The 15,068-nt window shown below is 34.4% G+C and overlaps 1 protein-coding gene across 7 annotated transcripts in view; it reads right to left on the bottom strand.

The window, feature by feature from the left end:
- Nucleotides 1-15,068, bottom strand: part of LOC143229316 (LIM domain-binding protein 2-like) — a 93,064-nt gene that overhangs the window by 71,523 nt on the left and 6,473 nt on the right. For 2 of the 7 annotated variants that reach the window (XM_076461495.1, XM_076461498.1), the window contains one exon: nucleotides 11,181-11,228. The exons of 3 other annotated variants lie outside the window; for them this stretch is intronic. The gene's annotated coding sequence lies outside the window, so the exon portion shown is untranslated. Of the gene's footprint in view, nucleotides 1-2,745; nucleotides 3,261-11,180; nucleotides 11,229-15,068 lie in introns of those variants that run through there. 2 more of the 7 variants (XM_076461494.1, XM_076461497.1) reach the window with 1 other exon arrangement.

Genomic DNA, 15,068 nt, shown 5'->3' with positions numbered 1-15,068 from the left:
TTCAACCCAATATTGGATGAAGTCCTACAAAATGGTCAATGAATTATCAAAAACATTAAACCAAGTCTAAGCTACAACATTAGTGAAGATCTAAAGAATTTTATTCCACGATTTTTGGGGGCTGTGGTGATTTAAATGAGGTACGTGGCCATGGGTTGCAAAGCAGGGCTGCTAAACTGTTAAAGGAAAACAATGCCAATAATGTTAACAGTACACTACCCAAGTCACCTTCGTTACAAACAAATATAATTACGGTATAGAGCTTCACTGTAGGATTGACAGAGTTATCAAAGCTAATAACATATACTAAGTTTGACGTTAGTTTTGTTATTTGCCTTGTATGTGGCTAAATTTTGCTTACACGTTTAAAATCGACTTTGGCTCCTCACGTTCGTTTCCCTATTAAATAACTAATCATCTTTAATTAATTTCAGTTTATTTTCCTTTGATATTTACTTGTGTGACCGAATTTGTAGGAAATCTTTAATTCTAGAAATTACAACTATCGCATTGTAGAAAAAGAATACGTCATCGAAGTAACAAGCTACAAAGCATTGCTGGTATATAGATTTCAAAACTTCTCTAATCCTGTAATGTAAGTCTCAACTAGTTTTTAGTGTAGCTGTTAATTCACAGCATTTAAATACAATAAGATGAAAAATGCATAGCACATGTTTCATGTATGAAAGACGAACTTACATTCATTTATTGAAACGTTTACTAACGAGCGTTTTTCACATGAAGTTTAGAACCAATTTACGTGAAACACAACGTAGTTCTGGATGTAAAGCATAGAATCACAAGTATTATGTTGTTACAATAACCTTTAATTACTTTTTTGTTTAACAATTCATGTACCAGTTGTCCACACTCACTCCAGGACAAAAACTGAATTTGCACTGAGAAGGTTTCATACTAGCATGAAACGCTATGGTAGGTTAAAAAACAGATCTGATAAACATGCTGCATATTAGCGTATTAGTGTTGGATTAGTTAAAACACTAAGCAATCACTGAAGACTTGGACAGACATGTCTCCCAGTAGTACAGCTGTATGTCTACCGATTTATAATGCTAGAAACTGGGTTTCGATACCCGTGGTGAGCATAGCACAGATAGCTCTTTGTGTTTAGTTTTGTGCTTAATCAAAAACAACAGACAGACAACATAATCTAAAAGAAATACGATATTCCAGTGGTGTTCCTGTTCGGACGAGGATTTGTGTTTATGCACCGAAACGTTGTATAATTTTAAGTTATCCAATCGCACGTTCTACTCAAACCCTTTATGAATTATTTTTCTTGTTAAATGCAACAATAAATATATGGTATAAAACTGATAATTTCTTGTATAAATAAAATGTTTACCACGTTAAGGTACTTGATTTGATAATTTTATTTTTTGCATTATTTTACAATAGGCGTGGGAAGTTATTAGCTTAGTCGGGCTATATAACCAAACTAAACGTTGTACTTTTTATTCAACTATGTATTTATGGTTCTTAAAACCATCATCCCCCCCTCCTGTCTAACTACTACAAACACACATGGGATTATATACACGGTTCTTTATACAAGTTCGATTAAAATTACTTTTTTATCTCATTCGTTTGCCTGATTTCACTCTTTATGCGTGGATTTATAAGCAATTTCGACAAAAACGAATTAAACTCTAAAACAGCGTTATAGTTTCTTGTCGTGACGTAAAACGTCTGTGCTGGCGAAGTATGGGAAGCTCTTCTAAACAAATGTCAAAAATACGACGCTCGTCTACGGGTTAACGTGACATTCAATGATATTAATTATGTAGTTACACATTCAAATACTAAAGTCTGTGCGGACTACAGTATTTACGTACTGGTAGTAGCAACAGTATTTTTTCTTTACTTAAACGCTTTAATAGCAATGATCATGTATGATAAACAGGGAAATAAGAAATACTGATCTCGTTTTAATTCCAAAATCATGTATCATTTATCATAAGGATACCATATATTGTCAAGTAGCATATTCCTCCCTCTGTAATATTAGCATACAAGTGTGTATAACTGTTTTATATGATAACACAAATAATCGCATCAAATTTCATAAAACTATGTAGAACCATGTAACACATCCATGTGCAAGCATGTAAAATCATCATGTTTAATAAAATAAATATTTATCTTTAACAAATTTCCAAGTACGGTCAAATACTTGGGTACACGTGTAGGCCTGTATAAGTACCTGTCTTACAAAATATATCCTCCAGGTATACACATATAAGAAATTATAACCAATCGAAAATTCAAAATACATCCAAACAAAAATATCATACATAACAACTTAAACTTTCATGCACAGAAAGCGTAAATTACCTTGATATATAAACATGTCAAAATTTTCATATATAGTCATAAAAATGTCCATAAATAGTCATATATAATCTCATAAGTAGAAATATAAAGACATCAAAATATCGTCTAAAACCTCTTCGTATAATCATCTTAAAACTAGCATGGTTAACGAAGTGAAACTTCCATGTATACTAAAACATAAACTTTTAAGTACAAGTTCACTAATCTGTATACAAAACTAAATGAAAACGTCTTACGTGTGTGTCTACGTTGAACTTTCAAAATTAACAAAAATGTTTAAATTCTCATAGGCCTTTCTAAATACACCAAACGTAAATATTGAGTATAACTTTGTGCTACGTTAAAAGGTTAGTTCGAAAATCCTAATTAGTTGCAAAGAAGAATACTTACAAACATACGAAATTAGGAAAACAATTGGTACTTCAAACTACAGTGTGGATAAAATCCATTGATTTCGTACAATTAATCTACACACTCGGTTCTTATAAAGACGGCAATGTAAGCCAGACCACATAAAAATCCCACGATGACTACGTATTGACTGTAAGTTTAGTTGTCGACATAAAACTGTAACTGATGAAAATCTAATTGTTTCTTAGTCACAAAGTGTAAAAATACAAGGCTTAAAGGTTCCGCAGCGTATACTTCGTCGCCAGCTGTAGCTGTAGGCAGAAGAAAATGGTGGGTTTCGTATCTGTTTTAACTGGGTCCCATACGCTTAGAATAGCTCTCTACACTAAAGGCTGCCCGCTTCCCAGCCTATCAAGCACGCGATACTGACACCAACACAATTATGGTCCGTTTGCTATCGATTTTCTATTATAAACCCGCCCAGTTGGGTAGCGCTGTTTGTGATAAATCTCGCCTGCTAAAGTCACGTTGTTAGTCTCAGCTCAAGTGGTCACAAGCCGGTTATCTGAGCGAACGTTCACAACCAAGAATAGACGTTAGCAACAGAAACACAACAGCCAGGCTATGGTTCGTGGTGTGGTGACTCAGACGGTGGGATTCGCCAATAAGAATACCCGTAATCATAATACACAGGTGTGCAAACGTTGTTTCCCTTCCATATCGAACTTAACTGTAATATACATAGATTTTGCACCAAGTAGTTTGCAGTTTCGAAATGTTTAAAATACAGGAGAGTTCACTAAATAATTCTCTCTTTCCTTTTAATTTACCTACACATTTATCTTTTGTAAATAAATTTCAAGTACATGACGACAAACCTGGCTAGTACTATACTTATCTATCTGATCAAATTTTTGATATAATTTTTGCTTTAATCTTACACACTTGGTGAATTATAACAAAATGTTATTTGAAAATAAATAAATAATATCACGGCTGCAGTACAAGACGTAAAAATGAGGAATAATTTAAACACTTTACACGTGAGACCGAAACAAAACTAAAACCAAAATACATTTTCTGCTAGAAGTATCGAATTGAGAGGGAAGAGTAAATAGTTCAAAATATCGATCTTGTTTTAACAAGGAATACATTGTTAAGAAATGATTAGCTCATGCAGGTATATGACGTGTATATTTTAATACAGGCTACTTTATAAAATGTCGTGTGTTATGAATGATTAAAGAATGTAACGAAATACTGAATGATAAAGAAAGTTTTCCAGAATTTTCTTAATCAATAAAAATAAACATTTTTTTTTTAAATTAAGGTTCTCCACCCATGACCACAATCAGCGCATAATAACAAGTTACTGAAGAACAGTAAAACCATATTTAAGAAATAATAAAAATGACCAAAAACTAAATAGCTATCGCAGAATCTCTTCTTCAGTAGTGAAGTGTTGAGAGATTGTCAAAATATAGAGTTAATCAGTCCTCATAACGGTAGTGAGACTATCACAAACTATAGCGTTAGTCAGTCTTCATAACGGTAGTGAGACTGTCAAACTATAGCGTTAGTCAGTCTTCATAACGTTAGTGAGACTGTCAAACTATAGTTTGTCAGTTACCACAAAGTCTGTGAAACTGTTAAACTATAGTTAATCAGTTCTTACAATGTTAGTGCATAATCTGCTAACGAGTAATTTGAAACTCATAAATGACCCCCCCCCCGTAGCTCAGCAATTGGTCTGCAGTCTTATGATGCTAAAAATTCAGTTTGAATACCAGTGGTGGCCAAGGCAAACAGTTTATTACGTAGATTTCTGATTAACTACAACCAAACCAAAATTTCATAACTGATTTTTCACAAAGAGAACGATACCTTTTAAACAAATACTTGCTTGTACAAAAATACATGACCCATTTATAAAGAAATACTTATCCGAAATAATCAACTGCAGACGAAGTTGAGACTTCGCACTTGTATTCATATTATTGTTGTCATTTTTAAACAGAAACTATTTAAGTTGTTTTACTTCTACGTACTGTTATATTATGTTTTGAAAATAATCATTATGTTTATCTTTTTACTATTATCGATATAATAAAAAAAAAAAAAAAAAAACGTGCCATAGATTGTACAAGAGTAAGGAGAAACTGGACAAGGGAATAGTTACCGTTTTATTACGTTAACCTTCGCTACTGTTCTATGTTGCCTCAGCAACCACAATAGCAGTGCGGAAATAGAAACTAATGGGGTTAATTACCGTGAACAATTAGCATGATTAACATATAAGCGCTGCATAGTTATTCAAAGATTTTCTCATGTGGCTTCTGGTTAAGTGTTTCACGTGTTTTAGAATACAAGGAACTGACGAGTCACTGAATTAGGCCTGTCTTGACTCGAAAGTTTCTGATCTATACCGTAAAATCAAAGTTTATAGAAAATCAAACATAGCTGGAACTACAACAGGCGTTCTACGAGGAAGTAGATTAAACAGAATACACGCCGTTCAAGAGGTTTTCATAAGTGTAGTTTTAACATCGAACAAATCACTTTATGTTATATAACAAAAACTCGCAGTACCATCGGTTCATGGTTGCTAAAAAATACTGAACCAATGTTTTACACCGTCAAAGTTTAATTGTAATTTCAGAAAAAAATACCAAAAAAACACGAAGGAACTTTAGATAGTTGTATATTATTATTGTAGTATACTGTCTTTAAATAGAGTCACATAGTTAAAAATATCAAAATGCTCGAAGTTATTGGTAAGTAATGTCATATAGAAAAACCTGTGTATTTACTTACTGTTCACTTAGGTAAAAAAGTATTGAAACCTTAAGTATTTTGATAGCAAATAAAATGTGTAGTTAAACCTGTAAAAATGTTTTCTCTATTGTATGGAGCTGCTCGTATACGAAGTCCTAATTTAAATATGGGCAATTAAAAAAGCGAACAACAACAAAGAATTGAGATAACATGAAATACAATGATGAGGAAAATAAAATTTAAAAATATGTAAAATGACCTACTGTCACCTAGTAGACATTAACGTCTCCCAGTTTTTTTGGTTGAATTATCGTTATTCACTATAGCAAGGTCCCCTAGTTTTTAGGCCAAATGAATTTCCGTCATTCACTATAGTAAGGTATCCTAGTCCTATTTTATAGAAACAAAGAAGACAAAGCACTGCAGGTTATTCTAATCTATCTTTAATTTTTCTTCAAGTACATTGCTCTAAATATGAGCGAGGTGGAAATGTTTTAAGTTTCCTTGTCGATTTCTAAACTATTTTGACCCAGTAAAAGCTTTTGATACTGGTCACGCGGTAATTTTGAAAGATAATTTTTCATTTTAAACACGTTATGACAACTTTTACTGAAACGTAGAATTCCGCACGGCGATATAGAATTCTATGGTTTCAGTTAACCCTCCAGAGCAATTTCAATATGATTCTAAAATGCATCTATAATACTAAAATAAAATTTAAAAATTGAAGGAGTGGTAACCTCTGTTCAGTTTAACTAGGGTTTCTAGGTTACAATAATCCAGAAATGACCACATTTGAACATGATTATTTATGAAGAGAACATATTCTTGTGAATAAAGAAACAAACCAACTTTACAGTGTGACGGATATGACATATTAATAAATTTAGAGACTAGGAACAATCAGAAATCCCACTAATAAAAACGGGGGCTCACAGAATGAACAATAAGTACTCAAACTTCAAGTGACTGGCTGTGACAATTAAACTACAATGATGTCTTACAAAAATAACAGCAACAAAAAACAGGTTTTCTGATTAGAATAGTTCCAAGCGACAGAATCACAGGTAATACACACAATACACGCATACATATAAACGTAAATAACCAGTCGGCAGTATCTGCTACTAAGGTGGTCACTCACAACTGTATAGTGGGACTAACTGCCACTACTATAATGCACCCACAGTTGAAAGTGCGAAGCGTGTTTAGTAGCACCAACTCTCGAAAGATTCTCGGATTCCCAGTCAATATGCTGACACACCAAACGACACTAAGATCAATGATTACAGGTCTCTGTACCATTTGAGATCATAGGAAAGACGTTCATGTTTAAGTAATTTTTAAATATAAATCCACCCTTCTATAACTTTCTGTAAAGTTTGGTGGTACTCAGAAGTCCATTATTAACGTTTCGCTGGGATGTGTGTAGAAATGTAAAAAGGGAATTCTAGAGAAGGGTAAATGGGACCCTTTTCATAACAATTGATTTTACTTAAATTCTATAAAAAATATTGCCGAATTAAAATACTTTTTTGCACTGAATCAAGATATTTCTTTTAAAATAAATTAAAAGAAAAACTTTGCGCTCTAGCAAAGGGGTAGGGGTTCCGGGTACAAATGGAAGTTCCCGTTGCGGTCGCCAGTGTTTCACAAAATTAGGCATACGAATACGTAATGGCGATAGACTTACGACAGTAAGTCTAAAACTATGAAATTGGTGAAACTGCTTGACAGCAATTAGAAATTTCATTCTGAGAGACACTAATACGCACGTGATTATAACGGTCAAGTCAGAGCCCGCTAGGGTTTAGGCATAACTGTTTCCAATTTTGAGCAACTGGCCAGAAGATGGGCAATCTCCCAGGAGTATCTGGCGCCACGAGGGCTTTTTCAGGCTCTTGGAACCAAATAATGAAATTGACTTTCACCTTTATAACACGACTACAGCTGAAAGTTCTAAGTATTTTTTGCCGTATCGTGTCTCGAATCTTGAAAATTCTGATCCGCAGCAAGGCACGCTAACCACCACAGTACTATATATATATATTACGCTTTTAATAAACGTTTAAGTTAAAACATTTTTCGACTAAAGCTAACCTGCGATAATTAATTTTAATGTTCAAAAGATGGTAGACAAGTTATCAAAAGGTTTGTTTGTTTTTAAATTTCGCGAAAAGTCACACGAGGGCTAACTTCCTTCTCTCTAGTCATCACCACCCACCGCCAACTCTTGGGCTATTCTTTTACTAACGAATAGTGGAATTGACCCTCACATTATAACGCCTCCACGGCTGAAAGGGCGAGTATGTTTGGTGTGACCGGGATTAGAACCCGCGACCCTCAGATTACGAGTCGAACGCCTTAACCCACCTGGCCATGCCGGCCCACGTCTTGCAGAAAAGAGAGGATGTTTGCTTAGACTTATCAGCACAGTAACTAGACAACTTATTTCAATTCACATATTTAAAAAGAAAAGACAACACCCAGCACATTCGTGTCCACATATGGACGTACTTTCACTAGATCATAAAATGTTGTTGATTTGGCCACTAATGAAAAGGCTGATGTAGTTAGGGAGGAATTTAGACCTTTTATGTCTGTTGGTTCTGTATCTTTGACAAATGAAATTACTAATCCCATACCTGTTTTAGATAATACTGGGGTGAATCGTTCCTTGTTGTTAGGTGTATTGCCTTTAGATTCCAGTTCTGACACTGGTCTGTTTTTGCTCAAGATATTGAAGGTGGCTTTGTTAATATTCCTCGTTATAAAATTTATTTATATTAGACCTAGTTTTGTAACCAGTTGTAGTTGGAGTAAGAACGACTCCACTAATTAAGGGTTTATCATTATTGTTGGGAAACGATTTGGCTGAAGGGTGTTGTTGCCGAACCCAAGATGGTTAGTGAGTCGATCATTATTTCATTTAAGGATAATGTTGTTGTTTAGGAGAACCCAGACGTGTTTCCCTCGTGTAATGTGACTGAAGCTGAGACTAAGAAATTAAGTCAAAAACAAATGATAAACACTTGTTCAGAGGACAACATTATAGATTTGTATAAAACAATTTTTGGATCCGATGGGGATCTTCTGAATAGTTGTCTTACTGACGATTCATTGGTAAGGGATCTAGTTCACCTGGTGAGGTTCTGTTAACTAGAAACAAACTGATCAATAAGCAAGAAAAGGATCCATAGATATCTTCACTATTTACATATTCACTCCCAAAAAATGAATTGAAGAAAGTTCCAAGTGGTTACTTTTTCAGAAATGATATGTTCATGAGAGAATGAAGATCACCAAATGTACCCGCCTCAGAGGACTGGGCTGTAATTTATCAAATCATTGTTCCAGAAGCATAACGTTCTAAAATATTGAAAATTGTTCATCAACTTCCCATGGGAGGTCAATTACGAGTCAACAAGATGTGTGACAAAATTATGAGTCATTTCTTTTGGCCAAAAGTTATACAAGGTGTGTCTGTTTTGTAAACCTTGTCATACGTGTCAACTGGATAAATAACCTAACAAGAAAATTCCTTTTGCTCCTCTGAAACCTATCCAATAAACACCTCAGTCATGTAACTACTGATTGTGTTAAACCAATAATGATAACATTTGTGTTTAAGTACTTTCATGTTATGTAACTTTATTATAATAAGGTTATTTGTATTAATTGTATTATATATTATTGAAAGCGTATTACTCTTTGTTTTTGAATTTCGCGCAAAGTTACTCAAGCTAGCTGTCTCTAATTTGGCAGTGTAAGACTAGAGGAATGGCAGCTAGTTATCACCACCCACCGCCAACTCTTGGGCTACTCTTTTACCAACAAGTAGTCGGATTGACCGTCACGATATAACGCCCCAACGGCTGGAAGCACGAGCATGTTTGGTGCGACTGGGACTCATAACTCTTTTACAATGTATTATATCTAATGTATCAATATATATACATATAATATTTTAGTTAAACATTGTCTAAAGCCAATTTTTAATTGTCTGAGGAAAGAGATGTAACGGATTTACTGTTATATATTTATTTTAATATCTACGTTTGTTTTATTCTGATGCATGTGACGTATATTGTTGAATGTGTATTGCGCAAGTCCCGCCTGTTCTCTAAAGCTGTAGAATATTTTCGAGAGCAAGAATCAATAATATATGTTTTGCGAAAATACTAACGTGTCTTTAAAAATTGTTGAACATTCGAGAATCTTTCCTAATTACTATAAAAGCTAGCCGAGAACAATTATAAAATATTATTGTTGGTTAGCTACAATCAATATGCTATAAGCCTCGGAAGCCATAATTATGATAAAAGCTTATTTATCGGAAAACAACAGATATTCGGCCAGGAACTTTTATAGAGTTTGAGCATTACAAACTTCGGACTTTAGTATTTCTACGAATACATTGGATATCTTCCTCAGTAAAAGGTGAGCTTATAAGTCGTGTGAGACCAGACAAGAAAAGAGCCAGACAGTATTCCCCTCAAAAGAAGAGTACATGTGAATCAACTCAAGAGTTAATTCGATCGACGTGGACCTGAACTATCGATAAAATATTCTGTTCAAGACTAGATAGAAGACTTTATATTGTTTGTGAGTTTCTAATCTTTTTATACATAAACTAAAGTTTGTAATAACCGTAATTATTGTTTCTATATTACAATATATTTGTATTAAAAAGAAAATTGTATGCATCAATCTTGTTGGTAAATATCATGAATTCGATAAGCATTAATAATACTATATTAAGATTAAATTTTCTGGCTATCTGAAATCTTAAAACGCAGTGTACGTAACATAATAAATCGGATACTTGCCCGATTATAATTATAATACGTAAAGTTGGTTCGAATTTCGCAAAAAGTTACTTGAGGGCTATCTGCGTTAGCCGTCCCTAATTTGGCAGTGTAAGACTGGAGGAAAGACAGCTAGTAATCACCACCCACCGCCAACTCTTGGGCTACTCTTTTACCAAACAAATAGTCGGATTGATCCTCACACTATAACGCCCCCATGGCTGAAAGGGCAAGCATGTTTGGTGTGACGGGGATTTGAACCTGGGACCCTTGGATTGCGATGGAGTGTCTTAACCACCTGGCCATGCCGGGTCACGAAAAGTTGTATCAGAAATACTTGACAAGTATGTGTGGTCGAATGCAATTGTAGTAAATTCAGTTCCTTCGGCCATCTCTCTCGTGAAAACATCTCTTTATTTGAAGATGTGACTGGAAGCTTTAATCAAATTTAAATCCTTGCTTATAATTTTGTTGCTGGTACCAGGAGTTATGCCAAGCTTCGTGACAATGAAATTTTGAATCGGATGTTTCATTTTAATAATCATGAAACTCATTTTGTGATGATAGAATTGTTCCAGATAGGGTTGAACTGTGACTTTGGAGCCACAATTACTTCCGTATATGTCCTGATGTGCACTTTTTTGTTTTGTTTTTTGTATCCTTGAAGTTCCATTTAAAAGTTTTCTTTAAAACGTTATGTTTTTGTCGCTTCCCCGAAAGGGTCTTTCACACATTTCTCCAACACCAAAACATCCTTGGCAGTATTGCACTGTCGAATAGTCTAGAAATCACAGAGAAAGATATATAAATGTGTTACACATGGTGCTTGTATCACAATGTTTCGTACTCGTAGCGATGTGCCACGTATTTAGTGATTAAGGTGCGATTAACCTTTATGCAGTCCTTGTAGTCGCTGGAAAACATGTTGGTCAAATTGGTCTAAAAAAAAAGAAAACAAAACGATAACTTATAACAATTCGTTGATTGTGTTACGGTGAAACTTTTTTCTGTTGTTAGCACTGTCATATTCATGAATACAAATCACTAAAGTAAAACTGAACTGTAGTCACCGTTGAAGATAGTCGAATTCTAGTTGTAATTAAAAATAGCTGGATCCTGGTTGTAATTATAGATAGTAGAATCCTAGCTGTGATTAAAGATTAGACAAGCTTATCCGGACAAGCTTAGAAGACACGGTTATTGTTGAAAATGATATAATAATTATAAAGACAGTTGAATCCTGACTTACGTTGAAGACAGTTAAATGCTGGCTACTGTTAGATAATTAAACCCTGACTACTGTTAAAAACATTCAAAATCTGTTTTGAAGATAGACAAAATATGACTACTGTCGAAGATAGTCTAATCCTGGCTAATTTTGAAGACAGTTGGACCCTGACTAATGTTGATTCAACTGTTGAGCATCTTATGTGAACAAATTTTAAAGAGGAATCCCACTAAAGTAGACAACTAATCTACGATTCAGCTATCGAGCATGTCGTCTCAGTAAATTTCAATGAGTAACTCTACAAAAGTTGCTAGTAAGTTTATAATTCAGGCGTTGAGCATGTTATCTAAAGAAATGTCAGCGTCTTGATGTTAGAAAAGTTTAACATATGTACTACGTTCAAGATTTTGTGGAGTTGCTTACTTCAATACTGTTATGTTACCATAAAAAAATGGTAGACCAAGTCTCGTATAGTGAGGAATGTATAAAACACGTGTGGAAGGAGTAAATCCCTTCACCATTATTTGAAACAAATAGTTATGGAAATATGGAAATTCGGCATGTAATTCCATGGGCAAAATATAAAAGATACAGGTGGTTTATTTCTTTGTTTTGAACTTTACGCAAAGCTACACGAGGGATATCTGCACTACTCGTCTCTAATTTAGCAGTGTAAGACTAGATGGAAGACAGACAGTCATCACCACCTACAGCCAGCTCTTGAACTACTCTTTTACCAACGAACAATGGGATTGACTAACATTAACGTTCCACCACGGCCGGAAAAGCGAACATGTTTGGTGTGATAGGGATTCGAACCCGCGACCTTCAGATTACGAGTCGAGAGCCCTAACCACCTGGCCATGCCGGGCCTAATATAGATGAAACAGATAACCTTTAGGTCGCGTCCTTCTCTGGTTTACCGCCATCACCTGTGTCTTTCATAATTTCCAAATACCAATTGAATGACGGTGAGTCTTTGTTGTGTGTAGGATGTAAAATATCAAAAAATACAAAATAATAATAATGGACATCTATGGTAGTTTGCACCACCGGTAATGATTTTATGTAGCAATGTATTATACAGAATAATTTATCAATTTTACTTTAGTCACTTACGTACTTAAGTAATTCTTTATAAAGATAATTTTTCACTTATCCATCATAAGGTACTTATCAGCAACGCATACAACTGTATAGACAGACATAACCATTTTAGCGGTTTCAGTTCTTCAAAAGACGTAGTCGATCCTATTTTTAAGACACATTTCCGTCTATCTCATCAAACTACGGTACGATTAAAGGAAATCAATCAATAACTATGAAGACGCACAATTCTATTTACAGATTCTTTGCTGTCTACTTACGTGACACCTGATTATCCTTATTTCGTATTGTGTTATGGAGTTATAAATTAATCGGCATACAGAGAGCTACGTAAGTTTGTTGTTGTGTCAGAGCTGCACAGTATGAAAACTTCACTAAGCAGTTTTTGAACCACAAACTTTAACGATAAGTCCTCAAGATTCCCACTAACACGCCAAGGAAGAGAACACATGTACAGAAAGGTAAAAATCACACAAAACACTCACTGATTAAGCACACTCACCAACTATTGTAGTTTTAGAAGATAAGTTACATTTCTCATTATCTAGTTAAATGCGTAATGTTAAGGATCAGTGCAATAAAAAAAGTGCAACGTGTTAGGTTTTAACTAAATAAACAAAATTATTTATTTTAACTTTTGAAAAATAAAGTGCAAGATATAATTTAATATAGCCGTACAAGTCTAGATGTTTTTCAAGCTAACGACAGCCAGCTGAAATCGTTCGATATATATAATAAATAAATCAGACATTAAATGAACAAACAGATAGATGTATCCATTAATAATAACCATGGTAAAGCTGGCGTTAAACATATATTTTTTTCCGAAATAAGCAAAGATCCATCTAAAGCAATTCGAAGTATGTAGAGCCAAGAAAATAATAACAATGTGTTGGTGGCTGGGGGCTGCAGACGAGGAGCCTTCAAACAACTTGAACTTAAGAAGAAGCAATAAACGCTGACAAAAGCCAAAAGCAATTTTTGCAGTTGGGTAATTAAGAAAAGTCAGCAGGAGGCCCATTAAGGATCCACACTGTCTCAATGTATACTTACATCTAAGGCACAGCGAAACACAGTAGCATCATCTTGAAGGACCCTAGGTCACGACTGTTGCAACCTTGATAAACCTGCTTCCAGAGAAAAAATGTTTAAATGTTCTCGTGTAGCGCAGCTATTGTCTGAAGCTACCAAACCAGTCTGTGAGAGATACCCAGGTTTTCTACCATTATACTAATAGGAGCATAACATGTAAACATAGAATATATATTTATATGAAATAAATAAAAACAATTCGATAAATTTCAGTTCTACATAATTAGTTGTTAAAAACCTAGCAACATATTTCTTTGTTACGGCTCCAGATATACTGGTACACTAAAATACACTATACAAAATTAACAATAGCCAATAGGATTTGTCCTTAACGTTATAATTTACATTTCATGTACTTAAGTACTGTGAATTTGAGGATTTCGATACAATTTAATGTATTGCAAAAATGAGCAGATCATACCAAGTTGTTTGATTGAATCGTAACTTGAAGGAACTATTTTATACCAGGAGACATAGTGAATAAAGTGGCACGTTAAAAAGTGACTTTGGTACTTGTAGATATAAAGAATTGATTAGTTACATTCAGGAACTGTTGAGTTTAGAAAATCATTTAACTACCAGAAAATATCGTAAATAAGATGATACTTTAATAATGTGGCTTTAGGTACTTTGGCAGATTCAGAGAATGGATTAGTTACAAACAGGAATTGTTGAAGTTCCTGATGTATAGCCTGAAAATAATTATAGAAACGCACTGGTAATATACATACAGGAGTCAAAACCATTGAACCAAACTGTGATTAGTATAATATTTTATGACAGAAAATATAAACATTAATAAGCTGTACAATGCACAGATATTTTGTATTTGCTTTAAACAGAGCAGTACAACTTGATCTTAAGCTACCATAAGTTTATCAATGTATTATCGTAAAATACTGTTCCGTATATCTTCCACAATTCAGCTAAGTTGTTTGTTTGCTGTTGTCCAGAGTTTGGTGCAGGCCAAGTCATGACTGTAAGTGTTCCATCAACCTCTCTACACTTCCAGATATCATTTGCACCATATTTTCTTCGAACTTGGGAACACTGCTTTGCTGGAATATACGCTCCTGTCCAATAAAGCTTGTTCCTGAGACAATTACACGAAAAAGAAGGATCTGCATGTACCTGTCAAAAGTCAGGGTGTCATCAGTTTCGTACGTCTGGAACACCATCGACTGTGATTCAGCTCACTATTCCTCCAGCACGTTTCACTGTATATGTTGTACATTTAACGTGAAACATTTCTCCTCTCTGCAATCGAACAAACTATTGTTGATTGTTGCCAAACAAGTTTAATTTAGATTAATTTGTAAAGAGAACCCTTCTTCAATTTTGCTCATCCTATT

The sequence above is a fragment of the Tachypleus tridentatus genome, chromosome 10 (genome assembly GCF_004210375.1).
Source record: "Tachypleus tridentatus isolate NWPU-2018 chromosome 10, ASM421037v1, whole genome shotgun sequence".
Taxonomy (NCBI): domain Eukaryota; kingdom Metazoa; phylum Arthropoda; class Merostomata; order Xiphosura; family Limulidae; genus Tachypleus; species Tachypleus tridentatus.
This window is presented reverse-complemented; position numbering and strand designations above follow the sequence as displayed.